The sequence below is a fragment of the Rutilus rutilus genome (genome assembly GCF_951802725.1).
Source record: "Rutilus rutilus genome assembly, chromosome: 6".
Taxonomy (NCBI): domain Eukaryota; kingdom Metazoa; phylum Chordata; class Actinopteri; order Cypriniformes; family Leuciscidae; genus Rutilus; species Rutilus rutilus.
In genome coordinates, this window is record NC_140214.1 from 47971180 (window position 1) to 47986282 (window position 15103).

Here is a 15103-nt window from a genome sequence, read left to right on the forward strand (position 1 = left end):
TTGATGTGAGCGGACAAAGTAGTGCAGACGAAAGGATGGAATGTACCTTCTGGTGGGCTGTAGAAAAAATATATGCTGTTCATATTCTGTTAAACTCATATATTTGCATAAACCACTTAAAACAATTCCTGACACAATGCTCAAATTTACTTTTTACAGGTGGTTTTGTAAATCTTTCTTTCTTCTTAATGAACTGTCATGTGTTCCTTACTGATGTTCTGATGGCAATGATGTTCAGTTTTAGAAATAAAATACATCTAAATGTTTGAAATTGTGTATGTTTTTTTCTTTGGGTCAAATTGACCCCAAACATAACTCAAATTGGTTTTCTTTCCAAATGTTATAAATTTCAAATATCTATACTCTGCTGTATCACAAGACAGTGTACTCCTGTTAACACTGAATAAACACTCTGAAAAATAAATGTATGAAATGACATGTAGCCTCTTTATTTCTTAAAGGAGAACTCCGGTCAATTTTAACATTGAGCTCATTTTTTATAAATATGAATATGAATAAAAATTATGTTTATTCAGCCAGCACACATACCTGTATTTACATCCTGTTTTTGGTCGAAGTCCAAAGTAGTCGACTGTCGAGTTCACGCGTGTGATCATAGGTAACTAAACCTATGCGCATGAACTCGACAATCGATTACTATGGACTTCGACCGAAAACAGGATGTAAATACAGTTATGAGCGCTGGCTGAATTATTATCATTTTTATTCATATCTTTCACATCTACTCCAGTCAGTTTCACCCGCGTTCACTCCGAAGGAATTACTCACATGACCTGTGCACTTGTAATGACACATCAAGGATGTTAAGAGGCTAAAAGCAGGTTTAAAACTGGCCCCATTGAAGTCAACAGGGTGCAAATTTTAAAAAGAGGATAACATGGTGTAGGCAACATCGATTTTTGCGTTGTTCTCTGTATTGACAGCACTCCAAATGTACAAAAAAATTAGCTCAATGTTAAAATTGACCGGAGTTCTCCTTTAAGCTCTCAAATTTAACATGCTTAGCTAATATACATTTATTTACCCCTAAAACTATGGTAATCTGCAACTTATTTATTTGGTACTACTGCCATCTAGGGGACAATAATAGGAACAACAACTAATCACCACAGGTAAGATAATATCATTGTTTTTTATTATAGAAATACATTATAGCATAGAAAACATCCTGTTGCAAAAATAAAAATAAAAATTCCTGAATGCAGATCAATGATGTGTGATGAGAATTTATATATATATATATATATATAAGAATAAAATGACCATGACCTCAAGAGTAACATGAAGACTCAAGATGGAGAGGCTTCTCTGTCTCCACACGGCAGAACGATCACTGGTTGGAGTCCCGGCTGAGCCAGCAGCTCTTTCTGTGTGGAGTTTGCAGTTTGGGTTTCCTCCATGTGCTCCAGTTTCCCCACAATCCAAACACAGGATGCTCGGACACTGATGACTGAGGCTTCAAGTGGAGTAGGTATTTAAATATGGCAGTGGAGTCGTCTGTGTATTAGTGTTGTCACAATCTTACAAGTGAATATGCTTTTGACTGAAATATGGAAGTCTGAGGTTTGTACAAATTGGGGTGTAGTTATCAGATTGCGTTTATAGCTGTGAGAAAAGTGCATTTCTTCATAAACTGTGTTATCAATTGTAAAAATCTATAAGAAAGGCATATAAATGAATACATTTTTGGTTTTGACTGATTTCTGGTAACACTTTACAATAACCCACTGAGCACAGACACGTCCAAACGACGTCATTACAACGTCTTTGTCGAACGTTCAGAAGACGTCCACTGAGTAGCCAGAATGAACGTTTTTATGACGTCTTTTTTAGACGTCTTTTTGACGTTCAATGTTGACGTCCAAGTGACATAAAAAGTCAACGTTCAAAAGACGTCCAATGAAGAGTCAGCTTGAACGTCTTTTTTAGACGTCTTTTTGACGTTCACTGTTGACGTCCAACTGACATAAAAAGTGAACGTTCAGAAGACGTCCACTGAGGAGCCAGAATGAAAGTTTTTATGACGTCTTTTTTAGACGTCTTTTTGACGTTCAATGTTGACGTCCAACTGACATAAAAAGTGAACGTTCAGAAGACGTCCGCTGAGGAGCCAGAATGAAAGTTTTTATGACGTCTTTTTTAGACGTCTTTTTGACGTTCAATGTTGACGTCCAAGTGACATAAAAGGTGAACGTTCAAAAGACGTCCAATGAAGAGTCAGCTTGAACGTCTTTTTTTAGACGTCTTTTTGACGTTCACTGTTGACGTCCAACTGACATAAAAAGTGAACGTTCAGAAGACGTCCGCTGAAGAGCCAGAATGAAAGTTTTTATGACGTCTTTTTTTAGACGTCTTTTTGACGTTCACTGTTGACGTCCAACTGACATAAAAAGTGAACGTTCAGAAGACGTCCGCTGAAGAGCCAGAATGAACGTTTTTGACGTCTTTTTTAAACGTCTTTTTAGCGTTCACTATTGACGTACATAGTGAACGTTCATTAGACATCTCTTTTAAATGTTGATTTTTGATGTCCAAGTAACATCTTTACAATATTGTAAATGAAAGTTTTCACAACGTCATTTCAACGTCACTTACAGACGTCTAAAGAACATTCATACAAAATTTTAAGATGCACAAACGAAATTAGCTTTACTATTAGCTTTATTAAACCATGTTTTGGTCATCAAACAGGCTTTTGTTCCAAGGTTGGATGACAACATGGTATTCAATAAAACTCATTCTAGTCATAGTCAGGGGCGGGTCTACGTGGTGGCCAGGGGGGGCACCGGCCCCCCCTGAAATTCGATTGGCCACCCCAGGTGCCCCCCCTATAAGATGTCTTGTGATTGGTTCATTTTACGGCCAATCAGTTTATAGACTCTACTGAAGTTCGCGATTCAAAGAAGTGCAGCGCCAGAGAAACAACGGTCGCAAGTTGTGAGTAAGTAACCCATCTTAAGTACACAATGATGGCCTAAGACACGAAACGAGCGGTTTGTGTGAGAAAACGAACAGTATTTATATCGTTTTTTACCTCTTGTACACATCCGGCTCTTTCCGGAGCTTGCGCAGACTAAGCCAGAACGCGCGCACACGTCACACACCAGGAAGCGCGTGCGCCCTCAGATCACTTGGACGTGGTTGTGTAGAGGTAAAAAAAAAACGATATAAATACTGCTCTTTTTCTCACACAAACCGCTCGTTTCGTGTCTTAGGCCATCAATGTGTACTTACGATGGGGAATTGTTTCATTTGGACGTCATTGTGCATGCTCTTTGAGATAGTGATCATAGACCTGCATTATAGAGAATGGTTTGACCTAAAAATATCAAAATTGAAACTACTGCGGAAAAAAAGACACCTACATCTTGAATGCCCTTAAACATACGTAAGCTAAAACATACCAAAATTTAATTTCAAAGTGAACCATCCCTTTAACTCTGAGTTACTCAGCTTTTTTGTAAATGAGTCTGAAAGAAATGCTGAATGAAACACTGATGTTTTGGCCAAACCATTTGAATTATTACAGTGGGGGGAATTTGTTTTTATTTTATTTTTTTATTATTATTAATGAGATTAATTGAAAGAGATTGTGAATAAAACTACTGTATATTGTAATGGCCAAACTAATTGAAAGAAAATAGTTGACATCGTTTCTGCTTCTGGGTTTTTAAAATGGCTCATTATTAAAATTGCTTTTATTTTATAAACTTGTTAGTTTTATGAAAACACAAAAAATAATAAACACTGGCTCTCAAATTTAACTTAATGGATGCAGGGATGACAAAAAACTAAATTAATCAAAAATGTGCTTTATTACTACATTTGTTTACAAGTAACTTTATTCAAGTTAAAAAAATAAAATCAGTAGGATTTACGTAATATAGGCTACTGTAGAATTTAGCTTCTTTTTTTTTTTTTGGTCACTGGCGGCCACCCCGTTTGGAGGCAGTGCCCCAGCATGGCCCCCCCACTGAAAATGCTCTAGACACGCCCCTGGTCATAGTAAAAGCAGTGTGCAGAACTACTGCTTTAAAATTGTAAATAATAAATTAATACCTATCCCTTTGATGCACCTGTCTAAAACATGCAAATACTTTTTAGTAGCCTTATATTTTTGCAATTGGAAATAAGTGACATCTGATTATTGATTAAAAAAAAAGCAAAAATAGTTTGAAATGACAATTTTTTTCCATCTTTAATGAGGTTTTCAGCAAATTATGAACAGGCTGATAAATAAAACAACTCTAATGGTTACACTGAACTGCCAAGTGAACAAAAAACAAATTACTCCAGACCAAGATTGGGGGTGGGTGGTTGGAAAGGGGGAGAGAGACATAAAGTCCCCTAAACTAGAAATAAACACACGCGCCTTACAGTACTCATGTAAAATTCCTCATTATTTCCACCCCTGTATGCCCTCCACGGCACGTTTAAGATGTTCTGCTGCATGATGCTTGATTGTAGCCTCTGTAGCTTCTTTATCCCATTTTATGACTGCAGCTGCAAGAGTTGAACAAAAACAAAAAATCCATAAGTAACATTGCAAGTTAACATACAATATTTTTATACCGGCTCATTGTTTACAAGCGTGGAGGAGGATTGTTCAAATTTATTGTATGTTGAATGACATATTTATGGATTTTTGTCAGTTTATTTAAAATGGTTTGTATTAGTCTTCGCAAGTTCACTTTGTAAACAACGGGGCGGTACTTCTGCCTACGTCCAGCATGAAACTGCATTGATTTGGACTTCAACAATTTGGTTACCGTTGAAGTCCATTGTGTGGAGAAAAATCCTGGAATGTTTTCCTCAAAAACTTAATTTCTTTTCCTCTGAAGAAAGAAAGACATGAATATCTTGGATGGCATTGGGGTGAGTAAATTATCAGGAAATTTTCATTTTGAGGTGAACTAATCCTTGAAGTGGCAATACTACAGTGACCAATGGTGACTGGTGTGGTATATGGCAGCAAACAAATGACTGAAAATGGGTTCTGTAAACTCGCGTCGCTGTATGTTAGGAAGGTGTAAGACTGCAATAGACAGTGGCCTTGGGTGACAAGATATTTAAGATAGCAATCATGAATTGAGAGAGACTGCATATAATAAAATTTCTCAAGCACAGCCCAAATGTAATGCTTTTGGATACTATAACTTCCATTTTAGCAAATACTAGATTACTTGTAGATGAGTTTAGAAAGAGGTAATCCAGTGAAGTATCCAGCTCCAGCGTTATCAGTTCTGCTGTCAGTACTGGAGAAATTGAGAAAATGCACTTACTATTTATTAATGAAATATAGATGTTATCTTGCAAATTCCATCTTTGCCAGCCGTTTCTATACGAGATAATATTAAATCATCTGTCTATGATGCATTTTTGATATTTGCAATGCAGAAGAGAGTTGTTGTAAAATGCAGTCTCTACTGTTGCATTGCGGTTACTTGTTTGATAATAAAAAAGAGCTATTTAAGTAAGGGATAATGTAAAGCAAGGCGGATGTTATAGCGAATACAACCCCGCAGGCTGATGCGGAGGGGTCTTGAATCTGCCTGAAGTGGTTGTATTCGCTATAACAACCGCCTCGCTCTACATTATCCCGCTTATTACATGGCTACCCACCAAATAAATTAATAATTTGACATAAAAAATTGATTTAAAAAGGAGTTTATTCATTTAAAAAGGATTGTATTGCTTCTGCTAAAGAAAATACTCCGTTACGTCTCTACGGTTAGAATCCTGCGTCTATAGCAAACCTGTTTTTCATGGCAACGGTGTGTTATACTTAGCAGATGTGTTATCAAGAAATAACACACCGCTTTCTACATTAGAGTTCAACCAAGCCATGTAATGGACAATAATTTCGAGCAAGGGACGCTGTTTCCAACTTCAAGGTGGCTTATGTGTGTGCGCACCGAAACCGACCGCAACTAGACAAGGAAATTATATTTTAGGCTTTGTGTGCGCATTTAACCATCAAATACACAACAAAATATGTCAAAATGACCGGATTGGAGAGTATTCACTTAAACAGTTCATATCTTAAATTGGTGTAAATAGTTTGGAGAAAAGGGGAGATTGGTATTATTTGATCTGCATTCAGTCTAATAAACCTTCTGATGATGGCATCATTAATGTGAATCAAACAAAAGGCAAAGAGAAAATACTCACAGCCCTTGAATGATTAACTTTGTCTTGATGAATTGTCTTAATGCTTACCCTCACTTTTGTCTATCTGAGTGCTTTTAATTTATTAAAATAGAACAATGTAAAAAAAAAAAGAAATTAGTTCATTGTGTTTTTAAACTTTATGCATGTAGCATGTGCTTTTCAATTTGCAATTTGTTTAAAAGTTTGTTCAGTAGGTTACCAGTTTAAAAAGTACAATTGGGTATCATTTTATTATAATAATACTAACATAATTTGTGTACCTTTACCTTTCAAAAGTTTTAGTCGTCTCCAGAGGCAGTTTCTGCTTCTTCACCTTCCCCTTCATATTGAATTTTGCCATCAGCCGGTTGGTAAAGAGCCTGAAGAAAGAAATTCACCATTTAGAAATTACATGTGTGTGGTAATCTACAGGAACTGTAGCATGGGTGAGAGTGCCAAGAGTGAATTAAAGAAATGGGGGCATGGGACACTGTTGTTTTCTGGAATCGATTAAACAAACCTCTTAGAAGTGACCATTTGCTCTGAGAAAGACCTCCCAGAGTATCTTGAGATTGGCCTTTGAACATTTTCAGAATCTGAAAGACAAAATTTGTCAAATATTACTTTATTGTTCGTAATAGTGGATATAGCTCTTGTAGCAAGTTGTGTGCCCATATAACTCGAGCAACCCCAGTGCAGAGCTCCTGCCTCTGTTGTACTGAGCGGACAGTGTAAAGATATCTAGGCTATATACTTCTGGCAAGGGCTGCACGATTTGGGGAAAATGTCATTGTCATTGGAATTATTGAGGTCAATATTGTGATTGAGATATGCAATCACGATATAATAAACAAATGGTTTCATGAGTCAACTTGCTTGGTTCTCAAGGAAAATGCACACACAGATTATTGATGATAATGCTGAAATGTGTATTTCTCGACTCAAACTAGCAACAACAACTTAATTATTGATAATACCTATAATGATCAATAAGCCATTGATGACTGGATAAAAACTCTTAAAACTTAATTGTAGCTAAGAAGACACACCTAAGAAGACTGCTGACAAGAAATGTATACACACACACAGACACAGTATATTGCTTTTAATTTATTTAGCATATAGTTAACAAAATAATACTAATATAAATGAAAGTCAAAAGCCCACAGTCATACCTGGAAACAAATCCTGTTCAAATAGGATATATGGGCCATTCTACAGAATTGGTTTAAAGTTAAACAAATTTTTATGCAAGCAAATTTTATAATATCCAATGTAAACATTTCTAGTAATTGTGCAGTTAATCATCATATTGTATTTTCAGACAGGTTTGGAATATTTATCCTCTCCCCAAAATTGTGACTAATGAAACACAATAATATGAAAGTCAACAACAATTACAATTTTAACTATTCCAAGTGTAATTTTTCCTTTGTAAAAAGCATAAATTTTATCATACGTATTTCAAAGTTAAGGATTCATTAGTATTGTCTAAAAACATTCATATTTCGTCTCAAGCATATATATTTTATGATACATTAATATAGGGCGTATACATTTTAATTTGCAGTGTAATAGCATACGTTTAAAACATTGCATTTTATTTAAACAACATATTTCATGAACATATTTCAGCAGATTTTTACTCATCTCAGTATTGCAATATAGTTAAGGAAAAGCTAAACTATAATAGCGTTACGTTCATGTAAAAATAGCATGTTGTAATTGTAGTAAACGAGCATCTGAGCCGTTCATTCACGCATACAAACGCGATTCATATTAGAACAAAGATATTTACGTTTGAATAGCGCGCGCTTTCAGCGGGTGATTAGCAGATAATGAGTTGCCATGAGAACGACTAACGTCTCTCTTTTTATATAGATTACATAAACAGAATATTCTCTTTCGTTTTGAATTAGATAATTAAAAAGTAAACACTTAAATTATTATAAAGATTACTCTTGACAGTGTGTATTTGCTGAGTTTTGCTTACGTTTAGAGACCTGCTCCAGAAAAAAAGTTCATGTAGAAGGAGAGGCAGAAAGCACACAAAAGCATAATGTTTTGTTTCGATTGTAAGTGGACACATAAAAAAGACATTTTACAGTTTATTTTTCCATATTTCAAGTCTGTATGACCATAAATGACGGAGTATTTTAAGTCTATTTTGCTGCTATGTGAAAAAAACAAACAAAAAAAAACAAAAAAACAAACAAAAAAAAAACAGCAGAACGCGCGGGCGCATTTGTCGACTTTTCGGTTAATGTGCCCGCGCAAATTGCCGCAGTTTTAAGAAGTTTTTCAAGGTATTAGGGGGCATGTGAGACTTCCAATTCATCTGATATCATCTCTCAACTGAATAACATATTAAATTAATTTTTTTTTAATGTTTACTTACCTGTTTTAGGGTTTTAGTCCAATTAAGGCAGTGTCTCTCTCCACGTGTCAGCAGCCTCTTTCATCGGCAGGATACTTTTCCTGGTGACTTTGCAGTGTGACCAGTGTTGCCAGATTGGGACGGTGATTTCCAGCCCAAAAGCTCACCAAAACCCGCCCACTACAAGAAAAAACCGCCCAAAATTTGACTGCCAAAATAATATGATATAATTTCATTACCATGTCATTCAAGGTTGATAAGCACAATCTGTATCTCCTTAAAACAAAATAACAATGATAAAAAAAAAATAAAAAAAAAATTTCCCCAGGAAAACAGATCAAAACAGAGCAATAATAAAGGAGAATTAAAGCTGCAAGCAGCGATGAAAGGGCCCTCGCACCCGTGCCATCAACACTCGGTGGTTTTAGGAAGACAGAGCATGTTTGGGAAATGTACATTTAAGGAGGTATATATAGTAAGAGTATGTCAAAGTCAGTTACAAAATGTTTTGTATAATGGTGATAATAGCATGCTTCATGACTCAGCTAAGTGTTGCTAGCATGTTTAGTCTGTTTCTAGCATGCTCAGTACACAATAATTATGTGGTTAGTACTGCATTACTGTGTTAACCATGTCAGTTTCTGTTGCCAGTAGGTGGCGTTATGACTATAACTGAATATGAGCATGGATGTGTGTTCAGGACAGAACTCTTATCAAACGTGTGAAGTTTGGTGCAAATTGGACATTGCCTTCTTGAGTAACAACAAAGTCATGTTTCATTGAATTAGCATTCTTTAGCACTTAGCTAAGCATTGTTAGCATGTTTTAACATGTTTCTAGCATGTTTAAAACTCAATGGCATTTTTAACATGTTGCTAGAACGGCATCAACGTGTTAAACATGTCACTTCCTGTTGCCAGTATGTGGCGCTATTACTATAACTGAACATTCTCATGCAGATGTGTTCAGGCCATGACTCTTATCAAAAGTGTGAAGTTTGGGGCAGATTGGACATTCCATGCCTGAGTTACAGCAAATTCCTATTTAATTGCAATAATAGCATGCTTTAGCACTTAGCTAAGAGTTTGCTAGCATGTTTTAGCATGTTTCTAGTATGTTGTTAACATGTTTAACACTTGCTGGCACTTTTTTATATGTTATTAGGAGTCCATAACAGTGTTAACATGTCACTTCCTGTTGCCAGAAGGTGGCGCTATGACTGTAACTGAATATAAGCATGGTCATGTGTTCAGGACAGAACGCTTATCAAAAGTGTGAAGTTTGACGCAGATTGGACATTCCATGCCTGAGTTACAGCAAATTCATATTTAATTGCAGTAATATCATTCTTTAGCACTTAGCTAAGTGTTTGCTAGTATGTTTTAACATGTCTCTAGTATGTTGGTAGGATGTTTAGCACCTACTGGCATTTTTTTATATGTTATTAGGAGTCAAGAACAGTGTTAAACGTCACTTACTGTTCCCAGCAGGTGGCGCTATGACTATAACTAAATATGAGCATGGACATGTGTTCAAGAGATAACTCTTATCAAACGTGTGAAGTTTGGGGTAGATTGTACATTGCCTTCTTGAGTAACAACAAAGTCCTGTTTCATTGAATTAGCATGCTTTAACACTTAGCTAAGTATTGCTAGCATGTTTTAATATGTTTCTAGCATGTTTAGAACTCAATGGCATTTTTAACATGTTGCTAGAACGGCATCAACGTGTTAAACATGTCACTTCCTGTTGCCAGTAGGTGGCGCTATTACTATAACTGAATTTGAGCATAGACGTGTGTTCAGGCCATGATTCTTATCAAACGTGTGAAGTTTGGGGCAGATTGGACATTCCATGCCTGAGTTACAGCAAATTCCTATTTAATTGCAGTAATAGCATGCTTTAGCACTTAGCTGAGTGTTTGCTAGCATGTTTCTAGTATGTTGCTAACCTGTTTAGCACTTGCTGGCTCTTTTTTATATATTATTAGGAGACCACAACAGTGTTAAACATTTCACTTCCTGTTGACAGCAGGTGGCGCTATTACTATAACTGAATATTCTCATGTAGATGTGTTCAGGCCATGACTCTTATCAAACGTGTGAAGTTTGGGGAAGATTGGACATTCCATGCCTGTGTTACAGCAAATTCCTATTTAATTGCAGCAATAGCATGCTTTAGCACTTAGCTAAGTGTTTGCTAGCATGTTTTAGCATGTTTCTAGTATGTTGTTAGCATGTTTAGCACTTGATGGCACTTTTTTATATGTTTTTATATGTCCACAACAGTGTTTAACATGTCACTTCCTGTTGCCAGCAGGTGGCACTATGACTGTAACTGAATATGAGCATGGTCATGTGTTCAGGACAGAACGTTTATTAAAAGTGTGAAGTTTGGTGCAGAATGGACATTGCCTTCTTGCGTAACAACAACATCCTGTTTCATTGAATTAGCATGCTTTAGCACTTAGCTAAGTATTGCTAGCATGTTTTAACATGTTTCTAGCATGTTTAGAAGTCAATGGCATTTTTAACATGTTGCTAGAATGGCATCAACGTGTTAAACACGACACTTCCTGTTACCAGTAGGTGGCGCTATTTCTATAACTGAATATTCTCATGTAGATGTGTTCAGGACAGAACGCTTATCAAAAGTGTGAAGTTTGGGGCAGATTGGACATTCCATGCCTGAGTTACAGCAAATTCCTATTTAATTGCAATAATAGCATGCTTTAGCACTTAGCTATGAGTTTGCTAGCATGTTTTAGCATGCTTCTAGTATGTTGTTAGCATGTTTAGCACTTGCTGGCACTTTTTTATATGTTATTAGGAGTCCATAACAGTGTTAAACATGTCACTTCCTGTTGCCAGCAGGTGGCGCTATGACTATAACTGAATATGAGCATGGTCATGTGTTCAGGACAGAACTCTTATCAAACGTGTGAAGTTTGGGGCAGATTGGACATTCCATGCCTGAGTTACAGCAACTTCCTGTTTCATGGCGAAACATCGAAATTTGTCAGGCCGCCGAGGACCCGCCCTTCGACGAAAACTCAAGATCTTCGCAATTTAACGTCGCAAAGGCCTTAAGATTACACTCACCAAATTTGAAGATGATCAGATTAAAACTGTAGGAGGAGTTCGTTAAAGTACGAGGCCTGAAAATGGCAAAAACTGCACAAAAATCTGAGAGGAAGTTGAAAATGGCTGACTTCCTGTTGTGTTTAGGGCTATGCTCCAAGAGACTTTTTTGTAGGTATTAGGTCATTACATGTATGTACCGAATTTCGTGCACGTACGTGGAACGTTGCGGGAGGCGCACTCCGTTGAACTTTTATAGGTGGCGCTATCGAGCCATTTTGCCCCGTCCAATTCTGAAACCTATATCAGATGTAAATTTTCGCCAGTTCTGACGCGTGTGCAAAGTTTTGTGAGTTTTCGAGCATGTTTAGGCCCTCAAAAATGCAATTAAATGCGGAGAAGAATAATAATAATAATAATAATAATAATAATAATAATAATAAACAGAGCAATTCCAAGAGGGTCCTCACACCATCGGTGCTCGGGCCCTAATTAGCCAATATGACTAAAATGTCCAGATGGACACTGTCAAAACGGCAATCAAGAAATGAACCGATGACTTTAACCCTCGGAAGTACACATTGCAGAACATAACGCAGAATAGCAGTCAAACTCATTCATCGTTGATTCAAACCTTTTTCAGCAGCTGTCAGGGTCGAGTATAGTGCAATCTGGACGGTGTAAAAGTTGCCGATGTCTGGTAAGGTAGTGTGCACATGACCATGGACATATTTCACGTGCCATATTTGATTTCATTTCAAGTCATTCAACTGTGCTCTCCTCTCAGAGTTTTAGTCACCATCGACATCTCCCACCATGTGTACGGTTTTAGAGTTACTCACTATCTCACTCTTTACTGTGTAGATACAACTTACTGTTTAGTAGGCTAAATCACTTTGGCATTAGCGATCACTGAATATACAGCTACAACTTATCGCGCTCAATCGCATCTGCCTGCTGATCGCTGATTGGCTAAAACTGCGTGCTCGTCGGTGATGTCAACACCAACGCCAGCTGACTCTGCGTGCGTGTACAGTAATGTCATGATGACTGATTTTATGGACAACATGCACACTTTAGTTTAGTTTTTTAACCAATTAGACTTTAAAATGTAGATGTTTGAAAACCGCCGAACTGACCCCAAACCAGCCCAAATTTTGTCCACCCGCCCAAACCCTTTTTTACCCGCACAATCAAATTCAAAACCGCCCAATTGGGCGGGAACCCGCCCAATCTGGCAACACTGAGTGTGACGTGCGATTCTTCTTCTTTGATTTTTTAACGGCGGTCGCAAACTGTTTTAGTGCATTACCGCCACCCTCAGGTTATAAATGATCTCTGGCTTACATGCTATGTCATTATACGAAATAAATAAATAAAACAAATGATTTTATCCAGCTTGGTAGCTCTTAGAAACTAAAAATAAATATTACATTATTTTATGGCCTGATGATTTATTTAATATTTCTTTTAAAATCCCTCCCATGCCCTAAATTTTCCTCTTCACTATGCTATCATATTTATTACACATCATAACAATACTCTGCTGATCAGGTACATTGCAATTATTACATAAACCAGTATCATGCTTCCCTATTAGATGCAGAGTTTTGTTTGGTCTAGTGTGCCCTAACTGTAACCTTGCAATGATTTCCCCCTTCGTACCCCAATTTAAGGGTTTATAAACATAGTTCCCCTCCCTTGTTTCCTCTATTCTATTGTTCCTGCCACATTCTCATAACTTCTTTCTTTATTATCGATTTAGCTTCTGATTTTCCTTCTTTGCTGTATATTGAAATATTTTGTGCTAGGGTTAGGGTAACCCTAACCCTAACCCTAATCTCACACATACGTATTTGCTATATTTGTTCATCAGTACAGGATTCTGTGTCCTCCAATGACATCAGGACATTTTGTGATGAGATATATGTGCTAAATCAACATTGAATTAGGAGTCTTTACAAAAACAAAAATACACATATGATCCCACTCCAACATTTTTTATATAAATCTGTAACATTTTAGGCCCTTTGTGGGCTCAACCCTATTTGGAAGATCCAGAGAATCATGAAGCGTGCTCTGCACCACTTGATAGTGGGTTGTAATTCTACTGAATTGCTTTTAATGCTGGAAATGTGCATGCACTGTGCAAGTTTGAGCACACATTCACATCCAAAATTTCACAGTTTCTATTACTTAATCCATATATCAAATAAATAATTGATTCATTTTAGAATGATTGCATAATATCAACTTATTATGCAATATCATTTGCCATTTTCATAATAATGTGATTATTTTAATTTTTTTATTTACCAGTATTTCGTATGACTATTTGTCAAAAAACTTTTTGCATTTCACAATGACACATTTCAGATTGGTTCAGATACTGAAATAGTCTTCTGTCCAAAAGGAGTCCTGGCTTTCTTGCACATCCATACATATCCACAGTAAGGGTCCCTATTCAGATGTTCGATATTAAACCAAATTTGCACTTCCACAGATGTCCAAAGGGTTCCCTAGTCAGATGTTCAGATTTTGAACCAGTTTTGCATGTCCACAGACATCCAAAAGAGTCCCTAGTCAGACGTTCAGATATTAAACCAGTTTTGCACGTCCATAGACGTCCAAAAAAGTCCCTAGTCAGACGTTCAGATATTGAATCTGTTTTGCACGTCCACAGACGTCCAAAAGAGTCCCTAGTCAGATGTTCAGATTTTGAACCAGTTTTGCACGTCCACAGACGTCAAAAAGAGGCCCTAGTCAGACGTTCAGATATTAAACCAGTTTTGCACGTCCACAGACGTCAAAAAGAGTCCCTAGTCAGACGTTCAGATATTAAACCAGTTTTGCACGTCCATAGACGTAAAAAAGAGTCCCTAGTCAGACGTTCAGATATTAAACCAGTTTTGCACGTCCATAGACGTAAAAAAGAGTCCCTAGTCAGACGTTCAGATTTTGAACCAGTTTTGCACGTCCACAGACGTCAAAAAGAGTCCCTAGTCAGACGTTCAGATATTAAACCAGTTTTGCACGTCCACAGACGTCAAAAAGAGTCCCTAGTCAGACGTTCAGATATTAAACCAGTTTTGCACGTCCATAGACGTAAAAAAGAGTCCCTAGTCAGACGTTCAGATTTTGAACCTGTTTTGCACGTCCACAGACGTCAAAAAGAGTCCCTAGTCAGACGTTCAGATATTAAACCAATTTTGCACGTCCATAGACGTAAAAAAGAGTCCCTAGTCAGACGTTTAAATATTGAACCTGTTTTGCACGTCCACAGACGTAAAAAAGAGTCCCTAGTCAGACGTTTAAATATTGAACCTGTTTTGCACGTCCACAGACGTCCAAAAGAGTCCCTAGTCAGACGTTCAGATTTTGAACCAGTTTTGCACGTCCACAGACGTCAAAAAGAGTCCCCAGTCAGACGTTCAGATTTTGAACCAGTTTTGCACGTCCACAGACGTCAAAAAGA

The 15103-nt window shown here is 37.1% G+C and overlaps 1 long non-coding RNA gene across 1 annotated transcript; it reads right to left on the reverse strand.

Annotated features, from left to right (window-relative positions):
• Positions 1–1743: 1743 nt before the first annotated feature.
• Positions 1744–8670, reverse strand: LOC311291900. Its single transcript, XR_014627625.1, has 5 exons — positions 8570–8670; positions 6692–6767; positions 6459–6551; positions 4014–4524; positions 1744–2761 (listed from the first exon to the last, which is right to left on the reverse strand). It is a non-coding gene; the product is annotated as an uncharacterized lncRNA (long non-coding RNA).
• Between the last annotated feature and the right edge of the window lie 6433 nt (positions 8671–15103).